The sequence below is a fragment of the Homalodisca vitripennis genome, chromosome 5 (genome assembly GCF_021130785.1).
Source record: "Homalodisca vitripennis isolate AUS2020 chromosome 5, UT_GWSS_2.1, whole genome shotgun sequence".
Taxonomy (NCBI): Eukaryota; Metazoa; Arthropoda; class Insecta; order Hemiptera; family Cicadellidae; genus Homalodisca; species Homalodisca vitripennis.
Window position 1 is genome coordinate 93,046,982 of NC_060211.1, and position 20,249 is coordinate 93,067,230.

Below are 20,249 nucleotides of genomic sequence, written 5' to 3' on the forward strand. Positions count from 1 at the left end.
CTTGGTTTTGTTCATTTATTTTGTAAAATTCCATTAACAGTAACGGTTTTTTGGTCAAGAGTAAAGTCTTTACAAAAGTACTTGCATGAACAAGTGGCGACATCAGAGGGGGAGGGTTTCTTTGTATGTTCTTTCCTTTACTAGTCATATAAGGCTGTCCTTTTTCTCGTGCTTTCTGCCTTTCTTTTCGAAGATAGGCTTTATTTGGGGGTAGGGGTTTGTTTTTCATTCATTATGAAATCACAGAAAATATTGACACTTCACAAAACAAACATTACAACAGCACAAGCATACAAACTATTCGAAGAACGCGAAACCCCACGAGCTACGCAACACTTGTTACTCGCACGAAACAAAGCGACTACTAAAATTCAAAGGCACATTCATCATGGCGGGCGGTACTATTTTTGTTTTTTTAAGCCTTAGCGATAGCTGTGCCGGATCGATGTTTACTGTTTTTTATTAGCATAGTACATTAATTATCGTATCTGTACATGATGGGACCTCCCCGGGATTTGAACCCGTAATTTCTCAGTTAGAGAGCCGAGACTATATCCATTAGTCTACGGTGGAGGACGGGCGGCACTTACAGCCTTTTCCACTGAGGGTCAGCGGGCGCTTTCACAGTGCTGCTCCTTGTGACTGCTTTAGGAACTAGTAGAACATTTTCCGGCACTTTCAGCCTTCTATATGTTATTGGCGATGTCGCTTACAACACATCACTTGCAGAAAATCGATTTTAATTTTTTGGCACTTTCAGCCATTTTTATTTCTGATACACAACTATTGACCATAATTGTAACGTTCGATCACATGTTCAATACATCACGCAAATACTCAGAAAAATTTTCTACGCCTTCTCACAAATAAGTGAAGTGCTGTCCACGGATCACTGCAGGACGGTTTATTTCGCCTACTTGGAGTCGTGCTACATTATGGGATCTTGTCCTAGGGCGGTGCCTCCGTTGGACAAAACATTTGTTGATAAGTTTAAAATACTTAATAGTAAAAAGTTGAAAACAATATTTAAAACAGTACCAATATATCAACATAGTTTTGTGACAAAACTCTTTCTTAACGCTATTTCCTCAAATATGAGTTAACCGCGTCTGTCAAGACCAACTCAACTTTCGATTGATGGTTGCATAGAGAAAGCTAAGTCCCCCCTTATGTAACTAGTTTTCTGCATGTTTGACACTTTCGCTATAGTTCATCCTCTGTGCTATGAATCTCCATCTGTTTAATATGAGTGGGGCTGGCTGCTTGTGCCGGCAGAAGTAGTGGAGTGGCCCGTGGCCAATATCTAATGGTTTTGTGTTGATGTCAGTGACAGTCAATTTTGTCATGTATTGCTGCCACTGAAGTTGTGTTTTTTATGTATCAGTGCAGTTAAACGCCAATTGGCGATTGCTGTTTTATTGTTATCTTTCGCCCTTGCAGACAACAGCAGTTTGCGATTGTCCTAAACCAGGATAACTGATAGGCTAGTTGAAATTTGAGAGGACGAACATATACTATTATTATATAAACATATTGTTCGAAAAGTTTTCATCCGCAATCTTGTTATTTTATGATTTATCATGGATGAAGTAGATAAAATAATTATTCAATCTTTCAAAGAAATTGGGTGGTAAGTTCTTTTGAGTTTCTAGCCTAACAATTACCCAAATTTTAAGTTTTATTCAGAATCTAAATATTTCTATTGACAATACATAGACAAAATACATAAAATGTGCATTTTCCCAATAAAAAGTCTATAACTTCTAGTTTGTTAGGCTATAAAATTAATTTTAAATAGCCTATACATAAGTTAGTCTAGTTATGCACTTGAAATTTAAATTGCTATAGCGAGTCTGCATCAAAATTGGTATCTTTACAGGCCATGACAGCTTTAGAAATAAATTTATTAAAGGCCTATATTACATGTTGAGCTAGCTAATTAATGTTATTTAGAATAATATTTATTTGACACATCTAATTTACCTCAAAAAGAGGGTAGGGTACGATAAGCAGACCCGGTTTTTTATATTGGAATTGGCAAACGATGTTACTTAATCATAACCATCGATATAATCAATCAATACTGATTAATTATTTTGAATAATTAACTTAAATAATCTATATCAACAGCTGTGAACACTTTCAAATAATACACGTAAGGTAATATTTCAATTTTACATAAGTAACATTTGATTATTAAAAATGGCAGTCAATTTTAGAAAACTACACGACATTGCTTTGAAAGATGATAAGACATGTTTTTCGTGGCTTCAACATGTTGGGTTCATATCGAAAACCCCATTATGTGAAATTTGTGGGAAAGAAACAACTGTAACTGTGAGAGGAGCAAATATGGTCGTCTTCAGCTTTCCTAATTTTGGCTATAATAATTTGTTTGACCACTGTAAATATTAAATTCACATTTTAATTTAAAACATATGATTATTATTGAGGGCTATAGATACTTTTATATCGATTGATAGTCTAGGACAGGGCTGCCCAACCTACGGCCCGCGGGCCGAATCCGGCCCGCGAGTCAGCTTTATGTGGCCCGCCTTGTTGCCAAAACAACCAAATTTTTTTACAAGCATTTGAAATATTAAATAAATACAAATTTTGAGAACCAAGCAGTCCAGCCGATTTCACGTAGAACGAGCCGTATTCATTTGGTGGAGTATGAGTGTTGAAAGAAGTAAAGTAGTTGCAGACAGATTTCACTGACTACGGTGGTGGCTGCCGGCTGGCGAATAGAGCGCGCGTAAAGCACGGCACAGCGCGCGGTGCGGCGACGTAACCCCTACCCAACTCAAGGTCACCACTCGCCACGTAATTTGTATGTCCTAGTATCCTAGTAGGCTTAATTAAAATCAATGTATTCAATTTATTGGTGACTTTTTTATTGTTCCCTCAGAATTAGAGCAAACATCCAAAAGTCTGGGTTTATATTTATTTCTACTAAAAGAACCTAAAAAAATAATATATTATAAACCTTTACCTAACAACTAATAAATAATAAGAAATTACAATAATCAGGAAACAAGGGCCAAATAACCTTAAAACTCATATTTTGAACAAGATTTCTGGAACAAACCCCGGGCAATACGTTTTGTTTGGGGTTCCAAATCCCCTGGGATGTTGGCCCGCCTGGCCATAAAGGCTTTACAATGTGGCCCTTGGGTAAAAAAGGTTGGGCACCCCTGGTCTAGGATTTGAGATGTGAATATTAGGTATCGATGGTTACATTCTTCGATATAAAAAACCGGGTCCTCTTATCGTACCCGACCCCAAAAAGATCTTAATATGGTTTTAACAATTTTCTTTACTAGTATACTTCCATTTCACAACAGATTTTTAAGTGTTCACAAACCACATAGGCAAAAATATTAGGTAATTGTGAACTTAAAAATCAGAGTGACAAAAGACGAGTTGGGTCATTCCATTTCAAATCAATGATTGAAAAATTTATTTTGGACCTTGACCTCTTAGATATTGATTTTTTTAAATGGAATTTGTACCTACCAAGATTAGTTAAAATGCAAAAGTTTACACTTTTCTGCTTTTGATTTTTGTGACAGGCTTTTAAAAACCCACAAAAAGGCAGTTTGTTTTTGGTCATGTCTCAGTATGTTCTAAACAATGTATCTTAAAAGTCCATTAATTCTAAAGGGGTTAGAGCACTATAAGCGGACTCGATTTTTATATCAAAATTATCAAACGATATTTAATTATTATACACATCGATATAATCAACCATTAGTAATTGATTGCAATAGTAACTAAATCATCTGTACCAATTTGTACACATTTTCATATTCTAAACACAATTTGTTCTATAAATAACTTCTTTTGAGTAAAAAAGATATTTAACTTTAGAAAACTAAACAAAATAACACTTAAAAATTATTTACTGAGTCTTTCTCGCTTTCATAAATTGATTGACCTCAGATCGTGTTGTAGATTGTTCATTGTTATCTGACATCGGAGAAGTTGGAAGATCTTGGATATGATTTGAGGTCAGAAAAGTACCAATCTGAAATGCCCCCGTCTGGGCTTGAGTGGGATCACCACTCTGCACTTCTAGCAAAATAAAGAAAAAAAACCTTGGAGATAGTACCAAAATTAAAGCTCAGATCATGTGAGCGCTTGTATATGTTATCTGTAACTGTATATATTTACAAGACGTACACATGTATGGTCTATTAACAAATTGTACATAAGGATGGTAACAGGTAATACCTCAACACATTATTTTGTAATTGGTTATTGACAAACAACAGTATTTCCTGTCTTTAGTGGCCATTACTCAAATACCATACTCATGATTTAACTTTGAATTAGTTTTGAACAATAATGTCGAACTGAATTACATTATAGACTTTTAAGATATATCCTCTTTTAAGATATATCCTTTCAAGTTGGGGCCATTCTTCAAGAATGGGGAACATGTTGGTGTTGCCTTATCCATCGTACTTTCTTTTTGAGTAGAATTTTCTGGTAAGATGTTTACTAGGTCTTTTGATACCTTTGGGGTCTCTTCAACTTTCTTCTGTAGTGGTATTTTCTTTGGTGGAGGTCTCAGACTTTCCTGAGTTCTTCTTCTCCTTTTGGAGTCTTCAGTGTTCCCCTGAGTTTTATTTTTTACCCTAACCTGAATTTTCCCAAACTTATAGCTAATTTAAAGACTGACCCTCTTTCTCAAGCTTGTTAGCTGTAACACAGTCGATAGCCAGAGTAAGCAATACAGGCTTACTTACTCTCATCACTCCTCCTCCACATGTGCCACTCCCCAACCATTAGGTCTTTATTTTGTACCTTCAAGAACTTCTTAAATAATTTTTTTTGTTGAGTTGTTTATGCTGTTTGGGAAGTAAGCTGTTGCCATTCTAGCACGAGGAATCTCTCCCTCTGTCACAATCTTCATACTCGTTCACTCCCAAGAACTGAAGGTATCCTGTTTTCCTCACAGCAATACACTGTCTCTTGTTAATACCATAGAAGCTTGGGGAATTTGGTCCTTCTTTTTATTACATGATCCCTTCTAGGATAGAGTTCTGAATTGACTCAATTTGTTCAGGTTTTAGGAGGGTTTCCGGAAAATCAGAGTGAAGTATACCCATCCTTATTCCCTTGGGTTCATGCTTGTAAGACAGTTTTAACCCGTTGCGGGCGAAAGATGCACGCTACACATTCCACCGTTCAGTGGACCATACGCCAAAAGATGTAAATATGTATCCTCTGTTCACCATTCAGCAATTACTGTTTATTTTGTGCTTTTTCCACTAGAATGTGCTCGGATGATGCTCTGTTACGTTTGGTACTGTATTGTTTTAGCAGTAGTAGCCTACAAATAATATCAACTGGATTATATCGGCTGTTACTAATATGATCTTCACTTTTACTTTCAGTTTTGTTTGTAATAAATGGCAGTTGGTTGTGTTTGTTGTTTACAATGGGTAACCTGTGTTCTTCAGAACTTGACAGATTGTTATTAAAAAGTTGCAGGGACGAAAAATATGGTAACAATGATGATTTGTTTAACAATGAATTAGTTCGAGTTTGTCCGTGAATATTAGTGTACAATCCCAAGCTTTGCGAAGCCTTCGACGAACAAGCTGAATCTTATTCTATATTTATTATTTTAGTTCACTACATATCTAAATAAATAAATGCATATAGTATTACATCAAAATATGTAATGTGTTAAAATAGTGCTTTTAAAATGACCTAAGTAAACTGTGTACGGAGCGGCGGACTGCCTACCATTGTAAACAACTTCAGGTTCTGGGTGTCACGTGCTAAAGTTTTTCGTCTGCACCTCCTCTTAACCCTTGCAATGGGTTTAGAAGAGGTGCTGGTTGCTCCTTTTGTGTTCCCCGTCATCCTTCTTTATTCCTTGTCTTTTTCCTCAGATGTGCTTCCGGAGTGGAACCATCTGAGTGAGGTATCTTTGACATTCTCTCTCTTTGTTGTTTGAACCACTGGTGCTGCTCTTTCAGGATTGATTTTAAGGCCAATTCCCTGGATTCTTCTTAGGAATTGTTGGGAAGTCTCCAAAATCATGCCATTGTTTTCCTGGTAGTGCCACACAGATTAAGAGCTTCTGGAGCGAGGCTTTCAACTTGTACTCCTCTTCCCTTTGGTGGTCATCTTCCAGTATGGCATCTTCTTCAGAAGTATCAACACATACTGAGTCAGGGAGCCCTGGACTTCTTTGGGGATGCCTTAGTTTGTTCTGTTTGGTTAGGATAGCAAGGATAATGTATACCCATTACAAGTCTCTCTGTTTTTCGTGAACTTTCATCCACATTTTGAGAGCTGATAGAGTTCTCTGTTTGGTTTTTGGTTTTCATTGTTACTCATAGTGTTCCTACGAGCAGTGGAGAACTAAAAGTCATCCCATACAATGCTCTGAACTATACTATAATTTGAAATATCTGTAATGTAATTTAGTTTGATGTTTTGGTTTTGGTAATTTAAATAATTATGAATATTGATGATTCGATTGTGGTGGTGGGTGTTTATTATACTGTAGCCTCATAATGAACAGAAAATATGTGTTTTTTTTTACTTTATACCCCAGTGGGGATTTAAATTCTTTTTGTTGTCTACTTCTGCGGTAGGTGCAATTATCAGTCATTGTCTAGCATTGTCGAATAATATGATTAGGTGAGTTTGTAATAATTTTAGCTCTCGAGCATATTAGTGATCAGCTTTTTGGCATTTAATATTTTTTTGGATCGATAGGCTACTATCTGAGGGATGTTTTTTGTTTGTTGCCATCAGTGCAGGGCAGCCGTTGCCCATTGCATTACAGCCAGAAGCATTTCTCTCAGGCCATTGAACTACTAGGTACACGATTTTTTTTTAAAATTGGCCTTTAAAAAATTTAATTCTTTTTGTGGTTTTTAAATATACTTTTTAGGAATTTTCTTTTTAAAAAGCAAGAAATATTTTGGATTAGCTAAATTAAACATAATAGGTGGTAAAAACCTCTTAAATTGTCACTGACGAATTGCTCTGTTCCTTTTTTTTTCTTCCTCATGGATCTTTGGAATGACAATGACCTATTATGTTGTTATGGTCTGTTTACCCAATAAATTTCTAAGATGTGAATTACGTGTTTGGCTTGTAGCATTCGTTACTTTGTTCAGTAATTGTGTATTGACAAATGATACAGCATTGTACAATTTACATTTGTTAGTATAATAATATCAATATTGATAATTGGATGTTTCCATAGCAATGAGCCTTTGTTTGTTTTGTTTAAAATATTGTGTATAAGTCCATTATTTAAGTTTTGATGATTATTTTTGAGATTAGTGTATTGTGGAAAAAATATAATATTATGCACGAGTTTTGTTCATAATTTCTTGGCCTTTCATGAGGTACAGCTAAAAAAATAAAAACATTATACGTATGGACAATTTTGAATAAAACTAAAAAGTTTATAAGAAAGTGTCAAAAACATTTATCTAACACATTTAAAAAATGTATTGTATTTTATTTTCACCACAAAAAATGTGTTTTATATTTTTAATTTTATTAGAAAAAAAAATTTATTGGAAGATCTGTCAAGTGATTATTAAACCATTTTTTCAAAAAGCTTGCAAATATTCAAAATTCAGGCTTGCGATTTGGTGGGTTAAAAGCAAAAAAAATAAAAATATTGTTATTTTTCGCAATAAAGTATAAGAAGTGCAGTACACTTGTGGTGTAATCACATTCAAACAGTTTGATTACATTTTAAACAGTGTTGTCATATTGTCACTGATCACCAGCTGTTCCTGCTATGGCCTGGCTGTATTCCCATAGTATCTGCTTTATTTACAGATTGTTTGCAAAATAGACAAATAAAATCAGACAAAATGTACATCTCTGCAACTACTGTATCAACAAAAATTCTTAACTATTCAAATATTTTCCAAATGAAATAAAATAAACTAAAAATAGTATAAACAAAATATCAAATGAAGCAAAGGTATCATCCATCCCTATTTACTATGTCAAGTACATGATTAATGCTTACAACTTACACAATGGGGCAATGCTTATGTAAATTTAACTTTATTTAATTAATTGAGGTCTGAGCTCAATTGTAGATACTATCTTAAAATAAATAAATATTAGGGCAATATTTACATTAGCTACTTCACATTATTTGTTATTTTTTAAAAGGAAAGTGCTGAAAAGGAAGTGAAAAAATTAAAAAAAAACAAAGTTTTTGATAACCTGAAAAAATTGTAAAAATCTTTGTAAAAGGATCCATTAGTTTGTGTGCAGATGGAGATGAACGAGAAATATCCATTATGATGATACTGATCTGTAAAATTAAATATTCTATGTGTCTGATCACGAATGAATACCTGAGAGAACTAAAAATATTACACACTCACCTAACCATTTATTCCTCATGCGTAGACGACAATGGTCCCCATAGTTGAATTGCACAATACCAATGTAATAACTAAAAATAAATTATATCTTATCATTTCATCCTCACTTAGTACAACAAAAAATTTTACCAGCAAATTTTCCAGTTTTAACAGGTAAACCACTAAATTATAGAAACATATAACAACAGATATAATACATCTAGACAAGAAGTTAATTACACATTCCTTTTGAAATTAACTTTGCAGCAAACTATGACCAATCAGGAAGTATAGAACGTATTTAAATAACAAGGTGTGCAAATAAGATGCACAGTGCCAAACAAGACCAAGAAAATAGATTAAAATATGACAAATACCAAATATTTTTAGTTATTTGTAAATTTCACCAAAATTGTTACAACAATTATGAAAAATAGGAGAGATTGACACTAAAATTACCATCAAAACACAATTAGTAAACAGTTCCCACTCAAAAGTCCCTGCTTTCTGTACTGTATTATTTGACAAAACATTTATTTCTCTTCTTAGCTCATTATCCTCCACCACCCAGAAACCCTGAGTCCCCCTGGTCCCGTAGATTGATGGAATATTCAAGATAACTTAAATTTTAAAAATGTAAATTTTTCTAATACACAATTTATGAGCCCCTAAAATTCTTTCTGGAAGTAAAAATATACTATTTTAAGAAATTGTTAAAAGTGGGTTTAAATTGAATTCCTGAGACAAAAGTAAAAACATCCTCTGATATAGTATATAAAAATCAAGCTTACATTATGTGATTACCTCAACCCCTCATTGTTTGGAAAAGTGCATACCCTACAAAACAGCATATTCATTAGAAAATGTTTTTGTTACTTAAACATATGTGCATATTTGAATAAAGTGTGAATTATGAAGAGTTAAAAGAGCTTTTAGGTAACTTATATCTTAACCGCTTTTTTAATATACAAGGAAAAATGTTTTAGGAATAAAAAAAATAATTACTCTTTTTAGCCTCAATAACACATACATACTTTTAGTTTAGAAAAGTCAGAACATATCAAATTCACGATATACTATACCAGAAAAGGAATATATATACAGCATGTATTTAGATACATGATCCTTAATGTGTCTCCGTGTCTAATCTCACTGGTGTGATACACCCTTTATATACTGTCAAGTAAAGAGCTAAAGTCAAGACTTTGCTAAACGTACCTAAAAGATATTCCTTGATGTTTAAGGAATGTTTATAGTAAAAGTTGCATGGGTTTCTGGTATATTTAGTCTTAAACTGCAATATGCAACCTTCTGACCTGTTGTTTACTTACTAGCCACCTAGAGGATGATGTGGTGAGTCTGCGTCAGCTCACATCAGAGCTTGTGGTGGAGGGCGGCAGTTCGATGTCTCAATATCATCCAGCCAGGGCTGAGCCTCTCTCCACAGCTGCCTCCGTCCATGTCTGCCAGGTACAAAGTGGGCACAGCCATCGCTGAGGCTTGCACTGTAAGTTTTGTACTTGATTCTATATTTTATTTGAATAAGAGACTATACTGGGTCACACTTATTTCAGTAATTATAAAAAAGTGTAGACTGTGACTTATTTAATTTGCTTCTGTCTTTCATGTTGACTACTTTTGGAGCCGTAAATTTGGGATTGTGGTGTTAACAGAATTATTACCTGCTCTATTTGACTGAAATGGATTGCAAGGGAGTAGTAAACTCATATTTTATTCCTTTCATAACCGATAAGGTATTAGAATAATTGTCTTTTTATAAGCTACTTTTCATTATTGAAAATTTTTCTCATACATTTTCATGAAATTTTGTTTTACAAATTCAGAAAGGACGCCATTTTGAAACTGCTGGTAATAGGCTTTCTTTCAGTAGAAAGTTACATCCTATTAACCCATTGCGGATCGTATTGTTCTGGCGCTCGGGCACCAGCGGGCGCGAATTAATTCACGGTCAGCGGCCGCACGAACAGCAATGGTGCGCCAAATCGTATCGCTCGCTATTGTATACTAGAAAATTCAGCTGCAAAGGTATTCGTTCAGATGGAACATGGGCCTGCTGGGGTATCCGTGATGTAGGAACGATAACACGCGAGCAAGGTTACGGCGTGGCAGGGATGATGTCTGAATCATAGTCTAAATAAAGCGGCTTGGGCGAATCGATTGCAACATCCGGACCATTGTCTAGACTAAACCCACCAACATGTACGTCTGTGTCGTTTAGTTGTGTCACTAACCTCAAAAGTATTGTAATATCAACTGAGGAAAACACCCAATCAGAAGCGCTAAAAAGCAGAGAGTAAACTCATATGAATGATTTTTCAACTTCGAAATACAACTGCGATCTGTAGGATATTTATAAAACTTTTGAAAACTCTAAACGTAGACCGTTGTTAAACACTCTTAGTAGACAATTGAAGACGATCGCCCGATCTATCAGACATTAACAGAACTATTTGGAGGGAAATTTAAAAGCAGACCGCTTTTGCGACCTGAGCTCGTCACCGTGCCGTTAGGCCCGGCCGCTAAGTGACGAGCCCAGCTCGTCAGTGATCCGCAATGGGTTAAGATATACAAACATGCAAAATTACAATGCCCTAACTTAACCCTGGAAACTGGCGGTCATATTTCTCTCAGTGGCAGAGTGTTTTAGTACTTCATACATTGCCTTATATTTATTTTATTATTATATGTTTACTATAAAGTACCTATAACTTATTATATATTTCTTTATTCAGCATTGTTCAAGGAACATTCTTCACATAATATAATTAAAACAAAAAAATACCCTTACTCTACCTCTTCAGGAAAAAAATGTTTTTAGAAAAAAGAAAAGTTAGTTCAAAGTTTTTGATTTGTAAAATTGTTGTTGTTAGTGATATGCAAAATCCAAAATATGCAAAAGGAAGAGCATTTAATTCTGAGTAAAAATAAAACAACACATAGTTTATAAGGTATTTATTTTTACATGTGGTAAACGATACAAAAATCATACACTGACATTCGAAAGTGCTACTTACCAACAAAAGTAAGAACTTCAAAGCTCACTTGGACTTGTACAATCTTGTAACTATTAGTTTATATTAATTTTCTATTTTTTAATTTTTTATTATATATTTTTTAATTATTTTCTGATTGAATGTCTAAATCGGAATCCTCATCGTTGCTTATTTCATGTACAACTAGTTCTCGAATGTCACTTGAACGATCGCGGAAATTACGATCCATTACGTAAACACGCACAAAAAACTTACTATTATTGTGTAATATACACAACCATCATTACAAAGAACTCAAACAAACAATAAACCAGACAGGACACCATGCAGCTGACGAAATAACAATAGCCGAATGAACCAGTTGACTCATCGCTGTGCGCGCAACTAGCGTGGTACGCGGGAGAATGTAAACAAACAGTCAGAGATTATAAGACGTATGGACGTGTAACGAAACGATAAATTATTTATTAGTGTATTATTTACATAAATTGAACCTTCCTCTTTCGATTGGTATTAATACCGATACTCTTTGATCGTGTTTTAAGTACGTAATATTGAGAAATAAAAGACGTATTAAAACGCCCGATATCGGGCGCTGCCATCTAGGATGCGACTAAAACGCCCGATATCGGGCGTTTGCCAGTTCCAGGGTTTAAACTATGCCGTGTTTTTTTTTTTTTTACATATTTTCAGTTAACTCCTTAACGGCTTTTGCCAAATAAATTCGTCACTGACTTATGACTATAGAAGGGCCACTAACCTGTCATGCAACAACAGACCTGTTTTATTTTGATCTGTGACGGATGGCAATTTGGGAAAATGGCGAAATAAATGTATTATGATATGTAATAAAAACACTTTTTTTGCTTACTTTTGATATTTTTAGTAAGGGTTTAATAATACAGACAAACAATTACTATCTAAACACATGCATATATAACATACACTAAACAAAGCATTAAGACCACCTTTTATAAAGGGTGGTCCAGTAAAACCTGACACTTTTTAAACAGCTGTTTCTCCGCTGCTATTATGTTTAGTTTTTTTGTTGTTGTTGTAGCAAAAATAAAAAAACTTAGCCATTTATAAAACTGTTATAAATGAAAACTGGTGCCATTTCAGTAATCATGGAACAGTTGACAGTTCAACATCGTGCTTTTGTTATTGAAGCGTTATTTTTTTTAATAATGAGTCTGCTAAGCAACAGTTATTTCATAACAAATTCCATGTACCTCTTTGCGTAGCTGTTCCCTTTAGGAATACTATTAAAATGTGGGTGAAGAATGTCAGAAATTGTGCTTCTGCATTAAAAGTTGGGAGTAAAAATGGACTCATTTTGGTACCAGCAAGATGGAGCAACTGCACACTTGGTAGATGTCTCAATGACTCTCTTACGTTTCCGGGACATCTCATTTCACGGTTTGGTGATGTCGCATTAGCCTGTCTGCTCTCCGGATCTCACTGCTTGTGATTTTGGTTGTAAGGCTACCTTAAGGACAGAGTTTTGTTACAAAACCTCAAACCATTACCGATTTAAAGAACTACATAAGAAGTGACATTGCTGGAATATCAATGTCCATGGTACGCCGAGTAATGGCAAAAGATTACAGTCATGTGTGGATGTTGGTGGGGAACATTTACGAGATGTTATATGCCATAAAATCAAAATGGCATAATTACTATGTACATACTTTGTCTACTTTAATACGTTTTGAAGTATTATTTCATGTAATGTTATTTTATTTAGAAAACTGCAGGGTTATTTTGGACCACTCTTTATTTACCACTTGAGTACATTTTGTTGAGATAATTATGTAATAGCATTTTGTCATTAATGATTTGACAAAAATCCCTATAAAGTGTGATAAATAATAACTGTAAGCAGCTAATATGATATTTCTCTGTTTCTTTAAATGTCAAAGCCCATCATTATTTACCCTAATTCGTACAATAAATTTTAAAATTATGAATAGTTCAATTTATAGGTGGAGTCCGTGAGGACCGAATCCGCCAGGGCCGAATAGTGAATTCGTCCGCCAAGACCGAAAACGATACTTTCCGTCAGCTCCGAATGATTCGACGTTCACACGGACTGGAGAGCAAATTATTCGGAGCTATCGGACTAAGACGTAAAATATTCGAGGCTCACGGACGATTCTACTTTTCGCCACTCACGGAATCTAGGAGGATTCGGAGTTGGCGGACTGTCTCGTTATTCGGTCCTGGCGGACTCATGTGTCTTTTAGAGGCGAAAATTAAAGATTCCTATAGAGTCGAATAAATTCGGAGCTCACGGACTGATGTAGAAACTCTTCGATGTTGACGGACGAATAATAGAATTTATCGGTGCTATAGGAAAATTTAAAGTAGAATCTTCAACTGTCCGCGAACTCCGAATTCATACCAATCCGCCAGAGCCGAATCAGCTCCATTCCGCCAACGTCGAAAACAGCCCATTCCGTCAACGCCGAATCGTGAGGAGGGGGCAGTCATGGAGGGATACAAGTTTGCGATGGCTGCTGGCTCCTCCTACTGTCGACAGTAAATTACAGTCGCCTGGCTCCACACTCCTCCCTCTAACGGTACTACTCCGCTACACTTTACGTTAAGTGAAATGAGATAGCTATTTAAGATAGGTACAAAAACTTCAAAATGTCTGCTTCTAAAGAAAAATGTAGTAAAATTAACAGTAAATAGGAAATATTATTTTCGTATATTGTGTTATATTATTTCTTGGATTTTATAGAATTACTTTTAAATTAAAAGTTTGATTAGTACTTAACTAATATAATTGATATTTACCCAAATGTTAATTATTTTTAAGTTACTCGTATAATTTCAATACTACGATGAAACATCTTTAACCTCATACACCATTATACAAAGGAATTCTAGGTGTATTATATTGACGAAAACATTACTTTATAGAAGGTTTTTATCTTCAGTTTGTTCAAGAACTTACCTTGTCATCTATTAGGCCCAACATATAATAAATCTACACCCTCTTAGTTATAAACGATAGAACGGCGCAACAAAAAATGAGTTCGAACTAACACAAAACATAAAGTTGAATGGTTTTCTAAAATTATTACCACATTTGAATCTCCCTTTCACTACAAAATTTACAATTTAATATGGTTTTACTGTAACCGTAGTATTTTGCGTAACAAATTGTTAATTGTAGTGTGATATCAGTAAAATATTTTTAATGGGGAAAAAGATTACATGTTTGCAATCATAGATTGCACATATTTCATTATGTTACTCTCTCAACTTTTATCTATTACAAATAATGAATTAAGTTTTATATCCAATACTTTGATATACGATTTTTCAAGAATTGAAAACCCAACCAAGGTTACAAGACACATAAAACCAGTTAATTAAGTTGTGATACACTGACTACTTTGTTAGGATTAGATAAGATCATATTGTACGTATTATTGTAGCTTATATGCATTTTCCAGCTACTTGTTACCTAATACCAATAAATAAAGTACCAAATAGTTTGATCTTTTGGTGGTTTCCCACTAATCCTATCCATATTTACAATATTACATAAAGCAATACATACAGTAGTAGAGATCAATCTTGTCTTAGTTGGAGCAATAGTACTTATAATATCCCTCGCAGATAAAGCCATGATAATCGCAGAAAGTTTGGAGCTGGTGAGGATTAACCAAAGTATGTACTGTATAGTTTTAGGGGAGTCGAATATGGAATTAATACCAATGATTCAAAATATTGAATATGTAGAAAATCCCTAAAGGAAATAGTCAATTAATTAACGGAATAGTCAGTTAAATTCTGTATAATGATTAAAATGTAGAAATCTATTTGGCTGTAAAAAAATAATAATGTTAAAAAATTAATATATTGGATTAAATGAGTACACTTCATTAGGCATTTTACGTGAAAGCTTGTTATCCTTCTCATAAGTTATGAAATAATTTATGCTCACGGAAGTTATTTTTAATATTCAGTGTTTATAATCTGTGTCACTCGGTCAGCCAGAGCGGACGATGCGGTGCATGAGAGAGGGCTAATGGCCAGTAGCGTAGCCAGAAATTTCGTTCGGGGGGGGGGTCCGAAAATTTGGGCCCGAAACCGGGGGATCCGGGGGACGTTTTGTGTTATTTGCCAATGAGTTCACTGGTAAAAGGTAAATACCAAAAATATGGAGCTTTTAGTAACTACGCCTTATAGAAAAGTGGAAAGATGTAATAGGCAAATACAACTCTCACAGCAACTCTAGTACCACAAAGTTCGATTCTGGCCGAATAGAAGGCACCAAAGTGATGTTGGATTCACTGGATAAGAAAGAAAAAGAACAAAACAGAGCTTCACTCAAGCGTATAGTTGACACAACTATATTCTGTGGAGAAAATGAAATACCTCTGCGGGGACATTGGGCCACTGACGGTCGAAATCCCTTTAGAAAAGGAGGGCAATTTTCGAGTGTTGCTCGGGTACAGATCAAACTAACGGTCGGAAAATGCACCGCAAAAACTCTACTGATTAGAAGTTCGGCTACTTTTGATTTCACTGATTGAGGTATTTATGAATGAATTATAATGACGATTTTTTGTATCATTACACTGTAGACGAGTATATAATTATCGGAAAAAAACATTTAAAAAATCACTTTCGGTCGGAAATAAAATACACCTGAAAAACTCTAATGATTAGGTAGAACTTCAACTACTTCGGACTGCAGTTATTGAGGTAAACGTGGTATTTTTGATTGAGTTAGGACGACGATTTTTGTTATCATTAATACTCGACTACCTATATAATTATCGAGAAAAAAAATCACTTTCTGTCGGTAAATACAGAAGAAAAGCTCTCTACAGATTCAAGTTTTGACGATTTTGGATTTCACTGGTTGAGTGGTTGAGGTAAAATGGTACTTATAATTATGTTAGGACATTGATTTCAGATATTAATTCAATGCCGACTAATAAATATATATTTAACCAAGAAAAAAAAAAAAAAAAAACAAAAATAATCACTTCCGATCGGAATATACTAAGGAAAATGAAATAATACCGCAGTCAGTGAAATCCAAAGTAGTCGGAACTTCTTATCAGTAGAGATTTTTCCGGTGTATTATCCGACCGGAAGTGATTTTTCCAACTTTTCCTTGATAATTAATTATATAGGTATTAGTCGGCGTTCAATTGATACCTAAAATCAATGTTCAAACATACTTCTAAGTACCACTTTTATCTCAACGACTCAACCAGTGAAATCAGTAGAGCTTTTCCTCGGTATTTTCCGACCAGAAGTGATTTTATTGTTTTCTTTCTCGATAATTAGTCGACGTTGCATTAATACCTAAAATAAACGTCCTAACAAAATTATAAGTACCATTTTTACCTCAACCACTCAACCAGTGAAATCCTAAATCGTCAAAACTTGATTCTGTAGACAGTTTTCTTCGGTATTTACCGACCGGAAGTGATTTTTTCTCGATAATTATATAGGTACATTGTATAGTTTAATGATAACAAAAATCGTCGTCCTAACTCAATCAAAAATACCACGTTTTACCTCAATAACTGAAGTCCGAAGTAGTTGAAGTTCTACCTAATCATTAGAGTTTTCCAGGTGTATTTTATTTCCGACCGAAAGTGATTTTTTAAATGTTTTTCCGATAATTATATACACGTCTACAGTTTATTGACACCTAAAATCAACGTCGTAACTTAATTCTAAGCAGTCATTTTAAGTCCTCAAGACGAATTTGAACGAAGTAGTCGCTAATTTAAACTGTTCGCCATGTTACGGTTCACGTTACTTTGCGACGTCACGTGACCGCGCGCCCTATAGAAATACCGTGATAACACTACACTATCCGAAAGGCCGAGCCCAAAAGTATCGTTTGATACTTTATGATTTAAACGTAAAGACAATTATATTTTTTAACAACGGTCACTTCAATTAAATAAATCAATTAATTTAATGTTTGTAGACAAAAGTAAAGACAACTCTCCTTTTTTCCTCCTGCTCCATGCTTTATTTTTTAATACGTCTTAAAATTTGGGGGGAGTCCGGACCCCCTGGACCCCCCCCCACCTTCGGTACGCCACTGAGGCAGGCCAGCTGCACGGACGAGCAGGAGATGATTGTGTAACATCGCACATTGAACAGAGTCTCTGCACCTCGAGGTTTGTGGTCGTGTCACAGTCAGGCCCGCGCCGCCCGCACGCGTATTTACAACCCCAAAGTGGTCTCAGCAATCGCTCAGTCGGGTCTGCCGAGGCCTGGCGGGGATATCCGGATTGGCGGGCCCGCATATCCTATCTATTGCATCAGGCTGAGCCCGTGCATAATATTATGTAGACAAACATGAATTTTGTTATTCATTCGTGTCACAATAACGGCCTCTCTCTTCCACCAAATGGACATTCTCAAGTTGTAAAATCTACATTGAGGGAATACATAATGTTTTCTTTTCAGAATTAACAGAGTACTCGGTTTATCAATCTTGTACTAGACTTAGGTTTAGTGGCTCATAATATTTTTTGATCACACTGATAAGTGCCGAAATCAATGACTCTGGTTTCATGGTAGTTTTCAAATGACTTGCAAATATACTCAATCAATACATAGTCTATGCATCAAAAGTTTTACATCATTGTAATACTATATATTTCAATTGAACGCCGACTAATACCTATACAGGGTGAGTGGCTCTTGGTGATGTGACAAAATTTTTTGGGTTATAATGCAATGTAAATGTGATACAATGGCGGTTATAAAAAAAGTCTAACTCCAAAACTTAGGTCTGAAATGAATTATTTTCAGTTTTTCTAAATGACCCGTGTTTTTGTACGTAAATCTGATATTTACTATAACACGCAAAACGTCCCCCGGATCACCCGGTTTCGGACCCCCCCCCCCCGAACGATATTTCTGGCTACGCTACTGTGTGTCCTCATCATATTTCTGAAAATAGATTTACCTTCACAAACAAAAACAGTAGTTGGGGGATGAACCACCTGCAATCTATTGCCTTAATATCACATAACGTAGTTTGGTCTGTTTTTTCTCATTCTTCATATATTAAAAAATCGTAACTTTATTAAAATGGTACTTTTCATGTATATATTATTACTATGAAGTTATAGAGAACAAGTTTTTTGTCAATTGGAATTAGTTTGTGTAGACATTCAACAAAGTTTATACAGTTGTAATTACATCAAGTTGGTTTAGGTTTTGTTAGAAATAAGGTAAACCTCTTTCTTTCGACATATTTTAAAACTCGTTCAAATAGTGATCCAGGAACGACAGGAGATAATATTTTTTGTTACTAGCAGTTAGTTACCAATGACTTCGAACGCAACATATTCTTAAATATATTCTTAAACAATATTAGTTTTACTCCTCTTTACGATAAACTATTAACCGTTAAACGGTTTAACATTTGGAATATCGTAGTTAATAAAAAACACAAATGCTGTAAGGTTTTTGAAAGGTGCACGATTACAATTCATGTTAAAACTCGTTCATGTTACCCGCGTTTCGCACACAAATTCCTAGGCTTTCTTATGAGCACTTCTCGCTGCAGTGAATTATATATCCGACGTCAATGTTAAGATTTCCTTGTTCAAAGAAATATGTCTAAAAGTGTAGACTTGTAGTCATTGTAATTTATATTTAAAAAAATTAATGATGTAATATGATGGAGCTGTATAGTATTTTTTTCAAACAGGAATAGACATATCAGGTAGCTATTATTTCAGTATCCAAGACACTTTCACAGTTGAGGGGTATCAGATGTTTGTTAATCGAGGTTTTTGCAAGCGTACCTTTAAAGTAGTGGTGCTCCCTTCTACGTCGATGGATTCGTTGAAAAAGTACCTTGAAAATCACAACATTATTTCTTTAAATATCACTTTTATTTATTACATGTGCAGAGTGTATACTTTTTTAAACCATTAAAATTATACCATTTACCATTTTGTGAACTATAACGTATATTGTGTACTTCTATATAGTAATTCTTATACAAATTCAATGGAACCGTTATTTTAAACTAATTACATCTCAATTTAGGTGATTATTTTACTACACTTTACGTTAAGTGAAATAAAATAGCTATTACAGATACGTCTCATAAAGTAGAGTACACAGTTAAACTAATCGCATTATAGGTACAAAAACTTAGAGGCCAAATTGTCTGCTTCTAAAGAAAAAATGTAGTAAAATTAACAGTAAATAGTAAATATTATTATTTTTCATATAATGTGTTGTATTATTTCTTGGATTTTATAGAACTATTGTAAAAAAAAAAATGATTTGATTAGTGCTTAACTGTTGTAACTGATATTTATCCAAATGTAGGTAATCATTTTTAAGATACTCGTATAATTTCTATACGACGATGAAACACCAACGTAATGGAATCTTTCAACTCATACACCACTATACGAAAGAATTATAGGTGTGTAAATTATTTTGACGGAAACATTATTTTATAGTAACAGTCAAATCGTCAATTTATGGAAGAACTGACCTTGCCATATATTAACACATAAAACATATACACCCTCTTCACTTTAACCTAAACAATCGCGTACAAACAATAAACTATTACAAAATATAAGTAGAATGGTTTTATAAAATTAATACCGCATTGGAATCTTCTTTTCTTTTCATTGTACAATTTACAATTCAATACGGTTTTACTTTAAAACCTTGATATTTTGCGTAACAAATTGTTGATTATAGTAACTTAGTGATATCGGATTTATGCATACACGAAACAATACATACAGTAGTAGAGACCCTTCTTGTCTTAAAGTTGGATCAATAGTAGTTATAATATCCCTCTCAGACAAAGCCTTGATAATCGCAT